General features: G+C 39.4%; 1 protein-coding gene across 4 annotated transcripts in view; it reads left to right on the top strand.

The window, feature by feature from the left end:
• Positions 1 to 4,628: 4,628 nt before the first annotated feature.
• Positions 4,629 to 15,998, top strand: part of arid3a (AT rich interactive domain 3A (BRIGHT-like)) — a 57,488-nt gene continuing 46,118 nt past the window's right edge. For 3 of the 4 annotated variants that reach the window (XM_047375257.1, XM_047375253.1, XM_047375254.1), the window contains exon 1: positions 4,629 to 4,889. The gene's annotated coding sequence lies outside the window, so the exon portion shown is untranslated. Of the gene's footprint in view, positions 4,890 to 5,088; positions 5,168 to 15,998 lie in introns of those variants that run through there. The other variant, XM_047375255.1, reaches the window with a different exon arrangement.

Genomic DNA, 15,998 nt, shown 5'->3' with positions numbered 1-15,998 from the left:
AAGTAACAATAATAACAAAGCAGCAAAAGGGCAAAATGATTATACCTAAACATAATTAACAAACTGATTTCGCTGACACAGCGAGGAGACACTCCAAACACACGTTTATGATAGTGGAGTGATGACATGACCCGACAAAATCAGGATATGAATGACAGAAATGTATTTCCTTATTATTTAGATTTATAGTGTTTTGCGTGATAAGCTCATTTAGTTCACACCCTGGACTGAAAATCAAATATTACGCAGCTCAATAGCAAATTTAATAAAAGCACAATTTAGGAATAGGTCCATTATTTGGATCTCAATAACGGATATCAGTACCAGCAAGCAGAAACAGAAGCATAATAGAGTCTATTATTGTGTTTATGACTTAATAAAGGAAGCCTTTTGTCAATATGCATAAATTTTACGCATATAAACTTGATCTGGCTGAGTTGTACAACTACCACTAAAAGGGAAAGATCATGCCTTCTGTGTTTTATTTTACCACCAAGGTTCATTTTAATAGCTGTGTCATCGTGCATGTCTCATCTCCCCAGCTGCTGGCACACCCTGCCAGACCTCATTTGAGCTGAAAATCATCAGTCATCTTTAATTATTTTGGTATCAAGTGTGAAATTGCAGTTGTCATCACCACAGAGGCCCATTTGATTTTTAATTTCATCTGTCACTGAGAGCGGGGCAATGAACACACATGTATCCTGGATCCTGTTTCATCCCATAGGTTGGTTTTGTGCTTAAGAATATCTCCAGCTCTTTTTTGAGTCGACAGCTAAAACGGGAAATACAACAGTCAGCTCTCACAGCACTAGATTCAATTCTCAATAATAAAATCGTTTGTTGGAGAAGTGGAAGATATAGTTTTGCTTACATCCTATTTTTTCCTTTTCTTCAATATATTCATAAAGGCTCTCACTGTCTTTCACATATGCTACTATCTGACACCAAAACCCTATTAAGAATATAGATTAAAGGCAAAGAATCATAATTTCTTATGAATTAAACCCATGTATTCAATCCACTTCACTAAACCTGCAACATTGTAAAGCATCGCTTAAGATTTTCTTCCTATTCATCTCCTGAGTATTTAATCTCTGTCAAATACAGGCAGAAATTGACAGCAGTCAATCAATATCAAACAATCCTCTGCTTAATGACAGATTGATTTCACTCTGACTCATCCATTCAGAGCGCCGGTTCTGAAACTAAAAGGTCAGATAAAGAGAGAGCTTAGGTGAGTTCCCTTCACCTCCCTCGTATTCGCAAAATGTCAGTTGTAAAGATCTGTGAATTCAAATAAAACCATGAATGATTGAGATGAATTAAATTCATCTGATCAGTATCAGTATAATATTAAATGCATTCAGTACAGGTTCTCATCTTTTAGTCTAATTCAAACAGGTTCGCAAATGGATATTACACAAATGGTGAATAGAATACACATCCAAGTTAAAAAACAAATGTAATGGACTGTGAGATGCAAATGTTTCAGGGAGGGAATTAAACCCTCAGCTTGGATGACATTCCCAAGTTTACATTAAAATTGTTTAAATCACCATATGTTTCTGTTTTTAAGACAATTTAAATTTTATGTCCTGATTTGATTTTTTTTTTACCCTAAATTCAATCAAATCAGCCTACTTTTCTATTCATAATTCACTTTGAAAGAGTTTTTGGGTGACATTTTGGATGTACATCGAAAAACTAACTATTTCTTGCATTAAATGACTTGTTTCATTATCTATTTTTTATATTAACATTTAGGTCTGGAACATGGTGGATAACAATTGATCAAATTGCTAGTGTATGAATGTTGTAATAAGAAAGTAACCAAATAATTTCTTTATGAAATAAAGGCAGAAAGTTTCTCTTCATAATAACTATTTTTAACTCAGTGTACTTTAGTTTTGACTCCTTGATGATCCAGAAAGCTTTTGGGAAGTCAGTTTTGAACTGCTTTAAAGTTTTTATACTGAAGCCCTGTTTCTGCTTCTTCTCTATAAATGCAGTCATCATGGAGGAAACCATACACTTTTTGCAGCCATCTTATGGCAACATGCTTCTCTCATAACTCTGGTTGTGTATTTTGACCTTTCCCTCTTGGAAGAATTGGTCGAGTCATTTAAATTGGCTGCTTTCCTGGGAAGGATCTTACTTTTAAGCTTAGTTTATAGATTTTCAACAGTGTTACAATGAGAGGTTTAGGAAGGCCACTCAGGAAGCGTAGCTTAAGGCTTCCAAAGCCAGTTTTGATGTGTATTTAGGATTATTGTCTTGTTGGAACACCCAGTTGAGTCCACATTTCTATCCCCCCCAGGGATGCCCTGACAAGTTGCAAACAAACCTACAAACATGTAAGGGAATTGGTTAAGATGTTCAGAAACAACCCAGGAACCACCATGGCTCAAGCCTGTCATAACATGGAAGCTGCTGGAACACCAGTGTCACCGTCCACAATGGAAATTCTTTTAAACGACCCCAGACTGACAAGTGTGCCAACCAGGATGATACTGTCTGCCTCAGAATGTGCACCTTCTTGTACAACCTAAGAACGCTGTATGAAGTGTCAAGCATAGTGGTAGCAGCATCATGCTGTGGGGCCGTTTGGCACAAATTGTATGGAATAATGAACAAGGAACTCCAAGTTCTGCACCTTCACCTAAAACACATCAAAACTGGTTGTGGATAAAACAGCCTAACATTTCAGTTCTGAATTAATATTATTATCATTATAAATGTGGATTATATGAATTTGGAACTGCTCATGTGGACAAAACAAAATAGTTTTATGATCAGAGGAGATATGGACTGAGACATTTGGCCATAATGACCGTAGTTATGTTTGGAGGAGTCAAGGTGAGGCTTTCAAACCTTAGAACGCGGTTCCAGCTGTCAAGCATGGTGATGGTGGCATTATGCCGTGGGCCTGTTTTGCTGTCAGTTGTACTGGTGCATTGTACAAAGTGAATGTAACAATGATCATTAAGGATCACCTTCATATTCTTCATTGTTACCACAAACAGATATCAAACTGGAATAGACAAAGCTTCTTACACTTCCCGAGACACCGATCACAACCCTAAAGAAAATTTCTGGACGGCCAATTTAAATCTACTTACCCAAGAATGCCAAGAAGAGTGATCAAAGTACCAGAATTATACCAGAACTTTGCAAATGGTTACTAAACGTACGTAGTTGAGGTGTGACTGTTATGGGGGATTTAACCACACATTTGTTGGAGTGTTCATATATTTGAGTCAATGTGTTTAATTTTGCATGAATAAAAAAAAAAAAAGAATAGTAAATTATAATTTATGCACCTAATTGTATTTTGGGTTTTTTGGTAATATTGTTGTAAGTTGTTTAATAAAACCTAACAAGCAACTTTTTTTCATTCTTTTTATGCACTTCGATGAAAATGTATTTTTATCAATAAAACATCTGAACGCACTTGTACGCAACATTATTATAAAAAAAGCCACCAAGGAGATTGTTGCCAAAAAGCACGCACTCTTTACCTTACATGGGAATTTCACACTGTCTTTGTGACACTTTTACTTTCATTTTGACTTACTCATTGATATGCATGTGTGAAATCCAGCTGGTAGATAAGACGTATGTTTGTGCGTGGTGTAGGGCCAGCTCTCTCCGGGACCGTTTTACAGTTCACACCCTCGCTATTACCTGGAACTCAACCCACTCAAGACTGTGGAAATGGTGGTGGACTTTCGGAGAACACCACCCCCATACATCTCCCTCACCATCCTCAACAACACTGTATCGGCCGTGGACCACTTCAGGTTCTTAGGAACCACCATCTCTGAGGACCTGAGATGGTCTTCACACATAGACACTGTTCAAAAGAAGGTCCAGCAGAGACTGTACTTCCTGAGGCAACTCAAGAAGTTCAACCTTCCACAGGAGCTGCTGGTCATCTTCTACACTGCCATCATTCAATCTGTCCTGTCTTCATCCATCTCAGTGTGGTTTGTCTCATCCACAAAACAGGACAGGTCCAGACTGCAACGAATAATCAGAACTGCAGAGAGAATAATCAGAGCTGACCTTCCCTCCATCCAGGACTTATACAGGTCTAGGGTCAAGAAAAGAGCTGCTAAAATCTCTGCAGACCCCACACACCCTGCACATAAACTGTTTAGAGTTTTACCTTCAGGCTGCCACTACAGAGCACTGTTCACTAAAACCAGCCGCCACAGAGAGAGTTTCTTCCCCCAGGCTGTTTCTCTGTTGAACATTCAATAGAGTACAAAACAACAGCATACAGATGTTGCAAATGCACCTTTTCTATTAGATATGTGTAAATTGTATATTGTAAATTTGTATATTCTGTAATGCAAAAACAGAACCAAAGAGCAAAGTGTACCGGAGTCAAATTCCTTGTTTGTATGTACGAACTTGGCAATAAAGCTGATTCCGATTCTGATTACCGTCATACCCCGCTGCAAGGGGTATGACGGGGGGGGGGGGGGGGGGGGGGGGGGCTGGCTGGCCCCTGCTGATTCAGGGGTTAGGAATTTGCATCTGATTGCTGTTTGTCAACCAATGATGTGACTGTGCAGGCTGGGAGAGTGTCTCCACGCCTCTCTCTCATAGTCTGTCTCAGTCAGAGGCAGACTCCGAAACTCTGAAAACACGATTCAGAGCTGAATGCGTGGATATCATGCAGCCAGTCACATGAAACCTCTTGATTTCTAGCCGATATACACACGAACCCTCTCTCATTTTACATCGAGTTTGGTGCCTTCTTTGTTTTATTATCTACTTCCTCTGATCTGAAGAGCAGACATAGGATCAACACAGACGGGGAAAACAGGAATGTTTCTTCCGCCTCCAAACACAGAGGAAATCGAACGGAAGCCGATGTGGTAAGGCTGCATTTATTTTCCTTCTCCTTCTGCTTTAGTTATTGACGTGCAGACTGTGTTATGCTTTTACATTCAAACACTTCTGTTTTTGACTTATCTGCACTGATGGTGTAATAAATGAATGGACGCTATTTTCTTTTGTGTGTTTAATAAAATCGATACATTATCAAATGACGGATCAATAACCTATAGCGAATGCGGCGGATGGATTTGAGAGCTGTGCGTCATCAAACGTATACACGCCAACCTGCGCTGAGTGGACGGGTACTATTTTTATGGTAAATTTTCAGCAAAGTATATAATGTGTGATCAATACATGCCAAGTTAGGAATTAATTATTTTATTTTTAGCCTTATGTTGAAATTACAAGCAACAAAAATAATTGAAATGCTTCTGTTTTAACCTGAGGCTGTAAGAAACGTTCAAATTCTAACCGTTATGTAGGCTAGCCAATTTAGATAACGCTACAAAATGATTATTTACAATATCAACCTATTTATTCACAGCAGATCAACGATAGATAACCCAGTTTACATGTCTGAACAACACTAGATTTTGAAGCTGCCAATTAAAATGATTGTATCAGTATCAGTCATTGCAAATGTTTAGCTGAAGGCGGAGAAGCATCCGTTCGAATAAGGAAATTTAAATTTTACAACGCAATTAAACATGCGGTCACATTTTTTTTTTATGACTCTACTGAGTTGCACCCTTCTTTTAATCTAAGAGATCTATTGGTAATAACTGTGCAGTACTATTTGCTCTTACTGTACAGACTCGTGTTATCTGATTGTCAGCGGAACAAGCATAAAGTTTATTTGTATTTCTAAACATCCGCTCCAGGATTGCATACCATAAGTACGTTTAAACTGCCCTTTCAGTGACATAAAGAAGCCAGTGTATGTGACTGCTCTGTACCCACCACCATGCATTTAAATAGAGCGTGGCCTGCCTAAAATGTCACACCGAGGGTCACATCTGAGATCTAAAGCCATGTCCAGATTTTCATTAGTGTTTGTCAAAAAAACAAACTAAACCCTGAAAAAGCATTATGTTCAACAAACGATCATTGATGAATTTTTAGCTTGTTCAGTGCTTAGGATTAATGTCAGTTAATTTACTTACAATAGTTATTTAATTCACCCAAAAGGCCACATTTCTTACAGGGAAATCCATTTTCTAAAATTAAAAACAGTGACAGAGAATATTCTTTGAAACAAAAACAACTTTAGTCCATTCTTATCTGAAATAAAATAAAACATCGAGCTAAACTCCTGATATTAAGTCTTCATCTATATCGTTAGGTGTCTAGATGAAGAACAATTGTCTGGGCATGTTTGCTTTGACTTGTTGTTGCAAATTCAAGAAACTGCTGCCTGCATCAGTAAATAAGATGTTTTTGAGTGGACAGCACTGTTAGTTGTTTAAATCAAATTAAAATATTGGAGTGACAACGGCAGCTGCTGATGCCCTGAGAGCAACATACCTATTAACAATATGGTACCTGGCAGTATAAATACAGTGGAAATAAACTACCATCTTAACGTTACTTACCTTATTCATGTTATTATGATTTAGGAGATGTTAGTCAGCTGTTTCAGTTCCTCACAGTCGTGGTTGTAACAGACTCTGGGACAAATTTCGCCACCTTTTGTACCTGCACATTGCCATTTAGTCCTTTTTCACTTACTTTTCATACCTTTAAGCAGGTGTAAAATTCTTGTAGTTACTAGATATATGGTCTGTATGAAACACTAAACTATCAAGGCATGAAGTGGGGAAGGGGTAAAATTGTTTTAGGTTATTATACCAGTGTTATATCTGCCAGACTTTTTGTGAAAAGTCAACAAACGGGCTAAAATGTTGACTTTCATTGGTTCATCAAGTTCAGACCATGTTTACTGCTAGTAGATGCTATAGAAGTACAATCACTTAAATTAGTAGTAGTATCAAGCCTGATGAAAGGTCAATTACAGTCATGACTACAATGGAAATGACAGGTATAAAGACTGGAATCTACCATGACAGAAGCAATATTGGTTTAATCAATCTTTGAAAGTGTGGAGGATGTCAAAACATTTCGGAGTTACGTAACAGGTGTTAAATGTCGCATGCTCTAAAGATGTTTATCTGTAAAAATCATACTGAGGGTCACTGCTAAGACCTATGGGTACCTTAAAGGGATGAATGTTGAAGCCAGCTTATGTTTGGGGTGACAAATGACTTGACGGAATGATAGCAGCAAGGTAAATAGGAGTTCAAATAAAAATTAAAGTAACAAAATAGCTAAATTATGATTTTGAAAGAGTTTGGTTGCAGTTTTTGGTTCCTCATAGTTTTGGGTGTAATAGCCTCTATATTCTTAGTTGGCTGTTTGTTGTCAGGGGTATATTTCCATTGCTGAGAAGTCAAAACATTTGGGAATGAAGGACTCCCTCCGAGTCACAACAGTGTAGTAGTGGAAATATCCACTGTGTATTCCCCCTGTGTGGCGTCATCCAACATAAAGTGGGTCAGCAGACGTCTCATTCCAAAAAAAGTTCAAGAGGTCCTTCTACTGTATTTCTTTTTCCTTTTTTTGTTCTCTGGAGAATTTCTCTTGGTTACACAAAGCTGTCAAACCTCACAGCCACATCCAAACTCGGCTGACATTTTGGCATTTGGTTTGTGGCCAGTGTTCAAGTTTCTTGCCAAGAAGCGGGGGTGATGGGAGAGTGCAGCTACAGGAAGCAGGTTTTTGTTTTAAATGCATGTATGGTTCTTTGTCCTTATGACCTTCAGTATGCACATTCAGAAAGGAATTACAGCGGCTTTCAGTGGAGATTTTCTGGTTTTGTCTAAAGAATGACGTCAAGCGATTGTTTTTTTTCCGTCTTGTTTAAGAGTTTGGTCAAACAATAGGACTATTTGAGGGTTCAATATCACTCATGTTCTTTATTAACTGTGTCACTGTGACATCGTTAGAAGAAAGGTGTAAAAAAGTTCCTTTACCAGAAGTGTTGTCACAGACTGAAGGTGAATGTGGAAGTTGAAAACAAGGAAAGGAATGAAGAAAGAGACCTGTTAGTTCTTATTTTGCAACAGAAGTAGTCTTCCAGTCTGTGGCTTGTTGTTGGTAGATAAAAAGAAAGTGTCAGCTGCTGAGTTGCAGAATATGGCACCGTCTCAGCAGAGATTTCTTTGCCCCTTATCACACCCACACCCCACTGTAGGCCAATCACCTTAGAAAAAAAGGCTTTGCTAATCTCTTTGGTCCAATCTGGCATATGGTATCCTTCCTCTGACCAGTACTGCCCCTTCATACCAGTGTCTCCAGTAGAGAGAAACGCCGCTGCAGCAAGCAGGTGGGGGTGGGGTATCCAGCGGCATTTCCGTTGTGATTGGCCCTGTGTGGATTAGAAACGTATGGGAGGTGATCAGGTTCAGCTATTAAAAGGCCTCCATTTGCCATTGTATGTATGGCTTGTTACGAAACCTAAAGGCACTTGTATTCTGCACTTTATTTGAAGAGCGTTTGCCTAGGTCTAAGTTTTATGGAGACTTCTTTTCCTTTCAAGTCAAAGTGTCGAAACAGTAAGCAGACCTTGACCCGATGGATGAAGAACACTTTGTGACTGCATGCGTTGCAGGATTTCGGAATAATAATCAAAAGGTCAATGGGATGTACAGTATGAGTGTCTGAAAGAAAGCCAACATTTTAATCACTGTTATGAGCCGGTGTAAATTATCTAAAGTTGAAAATGTAAAGAGGTCTTACTCTTGGAAAAAATGTTGAAACAATATTTAATTGGCAATATATTTAAATTAAGGAGTCTTCAAAAAATGTAGGGAAAAAAAATATTTATGAATATCATGCAACGGCTTGTTAGTGGTATCCAGGTATGACAACCTCTCCAACCCCGACATGTCTGTAGATGTTAAAATAGGGTTAAAAGGTCGTTGGGATTGATCAATTTGGGCGAGTACCTTGGGGCTTAAAAAAAGCTCAGTTTTCAAAATATTTTTCTGGTTTAGATGAAGACAAGGACTGGCCAGTCCCAAAGAATCCTAAACAGGGGTTCATGGATGTCTGTTTCTAAAATGGAAGGTTTTAAAACCAATAAGGGATTTCATGCTGTATGATGCACAAAAAATAGGCTCTTATGATTTCCTTATAAATAACCGGCAGCATCTGGCTGGTGGCCAATGCTTCAATGCACAGAATAAATGGGTCTTTTTCCTGTCTGTTCTACACAGAAGCATAGTCGGCTTGATAAAAATACTGCGCTTCGCTAATTAATGTTTGTTAACTGATGCTTCTGATATGCATTTGAACTTTGAGTCATGAGGGAAAGAACGAGATTCCGGCTGAAATGAGCTTCCTCGGAGTAGAGTCGCTGCTCCTCCACATCGAGAGGAGTCAGCTGAGGTGGTTCGGGGAAACCTTCCTCGGGAGGTGTTCCAGACACGTCCCACCGGGAGGAGGCCCAGGGGACAGCCCAGAACACCTTTGAAGGGACTATGTCTCTCTGCTGGCCTGGGAACACCTCGGGCTTCCCCTAGAGGAGCTGGAGGAGGTGCCTGGGGAGAGGGAAGTCTAGCCATCTCAGCTTAGACTAATGGCCTGCAACCCGGTCCCAGATAAGCAGAAGATGGCGAGTACAACAAGTACCATGATAACATGAAACCAGGCATGGGCCCATAAGTGATTTTTATGAGATAACAGCCTTGAGTAATAAAACCACAGGTTCACTTTATCACGCTACTAACACAAGGATTTTTAAGTAAATTATGTACCCTGGACTATTGTTTTTTTGGTTTATTTTTTTAGTACTACCCGCCATCTCTCAGTTTAGCAACTGTAGTTTTGAAACTTTAAAGCTGTTTCCTCCTTTAATTTCTTGACTTTGTGTTTTTCTTTTGAGATGTGATATAATTTTATTGGTCAGAAAAAAAGAGGAAGATGAATAGATTTGGCAAAAAAAAGATAAGACCTTTTGTGTTGACATACTTGTTCTAAGCCAGGAAAAAACAATCGCACATCACTAATGCAACCCTAAATGTGATCCTCATTTGGTGCTATTTCTTTTCTGGCGTTTTTTTAGCTACCAAGTGACACATGAGGTGCTATTTGACCACATCTGTTTTCTTACGTCTTTAGCTTTCAGTGACTCGTCCTCTTGTTCTTCTTGTTGATATTGTGTTCTGTCCAGGGTGTTTCCTTCTCTTAACTGGTAACTTGGTCCCTGCTGATCAAACCTAATTCCTTTTCAGAAAAAAATCTTGTGTAATAGTCCTGCTTATCAAAACAAGTCAAAGTTCCTCCTGGTGTCTGAGTATGTGGTGATGTTCGTTAAATTCAGGCCTTGTGTTTGCTCAGTGTGCACATTGAAATGTCGTTTATGAGGTGAAATCCACCCAGCTTCCTGTCACAACAGACGCCTGATCTCGACCCAAGGATGTTTGAAGAACGTTTGGAAGCAGAAAGTGTAGCATGCAAATAGCACGCTGAGTTTGCCTCCGGGCACCACGGCTGAGTGAGCTGAAGTCAGTGGCAGTTTGCCACTAAACTGGTTAGTGGCTATGAATTAATGACAGACAAACATGCAGGGACAAGACAGGCAGGTCTGTTTGTTTTCTTATGATTGAACTACAGAATAGTCCTATACAGGGGTGTAGCGGCTATTTTCTTTTAGGTTGTCACTGTTTAAATTGCTTACCAAAGCCTACGGGTATGGCAGGATTAGAACATTTCAATATAAACCCACCTGCAAATATCAGCTTGCACTGTGTTGCATTGAATAGGTGCAACCCTTTAACACCCAATCTGTCCTGCTATTAGAGAAAGTTGATGCCAAGTGGTTTGGCTGCATTTCCGTTGTTCTTTTGCCAAAGCCTACTTCTTTTGTTTGAGGTTCTGTATGACACAGACTGCTTGATTACTGCAATTCATCCAAAAATAAATGCTAGGAAACCTTAAATTGTTGTATTTGACGGGGTTTCCCATCAAGGCTGACTGTGACGCAGCTGAAAGCAAGGGTCAAAGGTTTTGGGATGCCCTGCAGTTTCTGAACCAGATGGTGAGGGGTTTCCATATGTGGTCGGCGGCTGCCTCTGGGTTCAGTGACAGTCTGCCCGGATACCAGCACATAGCTGCATCATGCTGACATGTCCATCAAACGTGAAGCATTTGTGTTTTATATTTGTGTCAGCAGGCTATGGCAGCCTTCCCCCGGTAATCAAAGCTAATCTAATTAGATCCATTTCCCCTTTGAGCAGATAAAGATTTTCTACCACTTATTCCATAGTGGGTCACGGGGGAGCTGGTGCCTATCTCCAGCAGTCTATGGGCAAGAGGCAGGGTACACCCTGGACAAGTCGCCAGTCCATCGCAGGGCAACACACAAACAACCATGCACACACTCATTCATACACCTAAGGGCAATTTAGAGTGACCAATTAACCTAACAGGCATGTCTTTGGATTTTATTAGGGTGGCAAAGTGCCTGTATGTGAAACTTTAACCTGCATTTTGTCCAGCAGTGACAATCTTTATCCTGGATGTCTCCATGTTTTATCTGTTTAGCTGTTTTATCTACGCTTTTTACTAATTCGTGTTATTTGTGTAAAGACAAAAGAAAAACAAGATTATTAAAGTCCACAATGCAGTGACGCAATTACAAAGCCTTATAAACTAACAAGTTAATCCAGTTTTCGTGGCATTCAGTAAAATGTTCAAACCCCCTGCTCCACCTCTCCCTCAAGGGATGACTCATCTTCTTCATACCATCAGTCTGGAGTCTCAGCAGCGTGGCATGCTGCAAGCTGCTACATGCATGTCCTGTGTCCAGAGTTGTAGTTTTTCATGACAAATGAGGTTTTAGTGCTGAATTTCTCCCTGGGATCTCATATTACAATGAGCACCGATACAGCTTTAAAAAGGCTCAGTTGTAGGGTTTGTAAAAGAGTTTGATTTTTATCAGGGAACGAACTGTATTAATTTCACAATTTGATCATGAACTGTTTACAGAACTCTGTTGTTCAAATGAACTGAATGAGCCAAACAGGAAACAAAACACAAAACAAAAGAAGAAGCAGCATCGAACAAAGAATGCACACAATATATGTTCAAAACTAATGCAATCTAGTACAATGAGGCTCCCGTGACTTGGTTATTTATTATTTTCTAGATTCTTTTAAATGTGTTCTGTTTTTTTAGATTTTGAGATTGAGATTGAACTACAGTACTTTAAAAAGTACTCCACCCCCCCTTTACAGATTTCTTTTTTTCGCTTTCGTAATGCACTTAAATGTTATTCAATTAAATCCACATTTTAATATCAGAGAAAAATAACCTTAGTTAATACAACATGCAGTTTACAAATGAAGATTTATTTCCGCCCTTTTTATTAGGGGGAAAAAGCTATTCAAACCAAGGTCTTAAATAGAACCTGTCTGACAACATTAAGTAGGCTAAAGGTCCAAAGAAAAGGCAAAAATCTTGAAAAACCATCACTGTATGCTAAATAAATAAGTGAATTTAGGAGCAGGTGAGAAACAAAAGTCCATTTCATTTCAGATCATCCTTCATTGTGTTGTCTATACATGCTCTACATGCCTCACAATCAACTGCAGGGTGCATACACAGAATGAGGGGGTTGAATCATTCTACCAACATGCCCCTGATTGGGCTCGACAGGTAATGACAAACCCATAACCACTTTAAACTGTAAGGTTTAATGCAGGATTACGTAGTGATGAGGTACAAAGGGGAAGACAGCTTTAGAAGCAGCAGGAGGTACCACATGATCGGCAGAATCTGTCAGATCTGGGAAATATGTTGGTCAGCACTGTCTGCTCAGATAATAACATGTTGAGGATGGTTCACAGCAGCTTTGCTTGCATTTAAAGCACTGAATGGATATGAACAGCCTGCTTGATGATTGCAACATGAGCTCAGCCTGCTGTGAGTTGTAAACCACACCCCTGGGGTTCCCATAATCACAGATTATGCTGTGTAAGGAAACGTGGCCTGTGATCTCGGCTGATCAGTTTATATGATGTGAAAGGACAAAGTAATCCGTAATCGGAGGTTTGTGAATACGTGTTTATTGTGGAGCCAAACCTTAAAGAGGCTAAAATCACTGACATCTATCGGTCTGGAAACGGCTACAAAGAGATTTCTAGGCCGTTGGGACTCGAGTGAACATTGGTGAAAACCATTCCACAAATGGGGAAAAATGGAATCGTTAAATATGGTGATGGTCTGCGGCTGCTTTGCTGCTTCAGGTTGTGGACGACCTGCCAGAGTTGATGGAACCATGAATTCTCCTTTCTTTCAGAAAATCCCAAAGGAGAAAGCCAATCATCAGTTCATGACCCTAAGCTCAAGCACACTTTGGTTATGCAGCAAAAGACACCACCAAGTACACATCTGTATGGGTCAAAATAAACAAAAAGAAATGAGATTTTAGAATGGCCTAGTCAAAGTGAAGACTTAAACCAATTGGAGATTCTGAGGCATGAGCTTAAACACACCATTCATCCTTGAAAACCTATTATTTGGCTAAATTGTCTTTGTTCGATATTAGATTTATCTTAATGATCTCAGTGAGTTTGAGATAAAAAGGAGAAACAATAATCATTTTTGTAATCAAAGATGAAAGGGGACAGTAATTCAACATCAGCTGGTGTGAGGCTTTTCTGCTCACACTGAGCTGAGCTAAACCTCTGAATAATGATAACAGTGGTTTGCACTGGTGACTGCATTGGTCTCCCTAAAAAATGGGGTGTGCTTATAGACAAGACAAACCTTTAAGATTTAGAGTCAGTCAGTCAGTCATTTTCTACCGCTTATTCCATAGTGGGTCGCGGGGGAGCTGGTGCCTGTATACAGCAGTCTATGGGCGAGAGGCGGGGTACACCCTGGACAGGTCACCAGTCCATCACAGGGCAGCACACAAACAACCATGCACACACCTAAAGGCAATTTAGAGAGACCATATAACCTAACTGGCATGTCTTTGGACTGTGGGAGGAAGCCGGAGTACCCGGTGAGAACCCATGCATGCACGGGGAGAACATGCAAACTCCATGCAGAAAGACCCCAGGCCAGGAATCAAACCCAGGACCTTCTTGCTGCAAGGTAACAGTGCTACCAACAGCGCCACCGTGCCGTAGAGTATTATCTAGTATTATTTAAAGTAGTATCTGTTTTGGCTAGCTTTCGGTTTTTTTGATCAGTTGGTCTCAGTTTTTTTTCTGTCAAAAGATGTCCTGTTATGCCTTGATCCCCAAACCTTTAATTAGTATTAGTTCTGTGCTTGGTGCTGCTTAGACTTGGTGGTTTGCATGTAATTCTAGCATCTTAATTAGAGTGAAGCTTTCTAAATAGGATTAGAGGTTCTAGTAAGTTTTTTTCCAAGTGAAATGCAAGATAAAAACTTAAATTTTGCACTTTGTGTATTTCTTGCTGCAGAGTTTGAGCACTCAGCTCATTAATGTGGCCGGCGGCAGGAGCACAAATCACTTTTGGCTCCTCTTGCTCAGGCACTATTATTTGGCTGCTTGATATATAGCTGCTGAGAAGTGACTCGCGGGATTATTTTTGTTATATGCCTCCTTAATTTATAGCATGGTTGGGGCTAATCAGATTTGGTTGGCTATATTGCCTCGACTGGCTGGAAGAGGTCAGTGGAAAATGCGTGACCAGCCTGTGCGACACTTCCTCAATGATCCTGTTGTTGGTGCACTGGGGTTCAATGGAGCCTGTGTTACTGCCTTACTTGGTAATGCTGCAAGGAATGTAAGAGAGGGATGCATAATCAAGACCAGCACCACTGAGCAACTTCTTGCTTTTATGCTCTTTGGCCCCTTTTATTTTTTTTACCAATGCAGGAATTGATCATAAGTCTTCCATGGCTGCTAATACTTAACTGTTCCTTTGGATACTAATGGATTAAACCTACAAACTAAACTGTCTTTAAACAGGCTAATGACTCTGAAGCTTTATACCAAATTATCAGAGGAAAAAAAACTCAAATCTGCAAACTGAAACCAATTAGCTTGTCTGTGTTACATAAAAGCCCAGAAAAGCTTATTTGAATTTTATCATTTTTATTTCTTCCTTTTTTCTTTTAAAAGAAAAAACAGACATAAATTTACAATTCTTTAAACTTGTCTGCTTCTTTCAAACTCTTAAGATTTTCTTTTTATTCTCAGTGAGTAAAAACAAAACCAAAACTTAGAAAATTATTGCAAGATGGAATAAAGAAATGTTTAAGGAAAGTTTAAAGTTCCTCTTCAGAACTTTGATTGTGAATAAACCAGTTTGCCCAGACCTACTTCCTTCAGTCAGTTTACTTTTTAAAATTAAAACAAAAATATATAGAAATACAATTCTTCAAGAACTAAATAAATAATACTATTTCCTCCTCTGTGAGATTTTTGTCTTGGACAATTTTTTCCCAGTCAGTACATCCAGATCATGGTACTCTGTATATCTGAACTGTTCCCTAAAAAGCTGAAAAAAAGTCTATCATTCAATTAATCAATCAATCAGTTATTGGTTATTATCAGTTAGTTATCAATTATTTGACCCTTAAAATGTGAAGAAATCTAACACCAAAACATGATTAATGTAGGCTAGAATCAAAGCCCTTCATGCCAGTTCCAAACTGAGAAGATGAACCTGTTTGTACCATCGGCCCGTCACAAGCGTTTTCATAATCGGAGGCACAAATGTGTATGAACTTTAAGGCACACCCCAAACACACTGCTTCCTTGTGTGGCATCATGCAAAACCCTTCAGAAGGAAGATGGATTCTCTGTCTTAGAAATGAACGTCATTTGGTGCAGAATGTTTGTATTGACCCCAGAACAAATGTAAAACGACCTTGTGAAGGTCCTGGCTGAAGCATGGTAGGAAAACAAACATGAGCTGAAAGGCCAATCAGTAAGGAAGAAGTCTACTCCAGAAGCATCTGAAAATGCCTGTGCGCAAGTGCAGGGACAGCAAAGTCAGTGTGCATCACAAAGTCCAATGATATCTCAGTTCCACTGAAATTTTGTAAGCACAGCTGAAAAAGGTGTGTGAGCAGGGCGACCTGCAAACCCAACTTAGCTACAGTA

Source organism: Girardinichthys multiradiatus, chromosome 9, assembly GCF_021462225.1.
Source record: "Girardinichthys multiradiatus isolate DD_20200921_A chromosome 9, DD_fGirMul_XY1, whole genome shotgun sequence".
Classification (NCBI taxonomy): Eukaryota; Metazoa; Chordata; class Actinopteri; order Cyprinodontiformes; family Goodeidae; genus Girardinichthys; species Girardinichthys multiradiatus.
The sequence above is the reverse complement of the archived record's forward strand: the minus strand, read 5'-3'. Positions and strand labels throughout refer to the sequence as shown.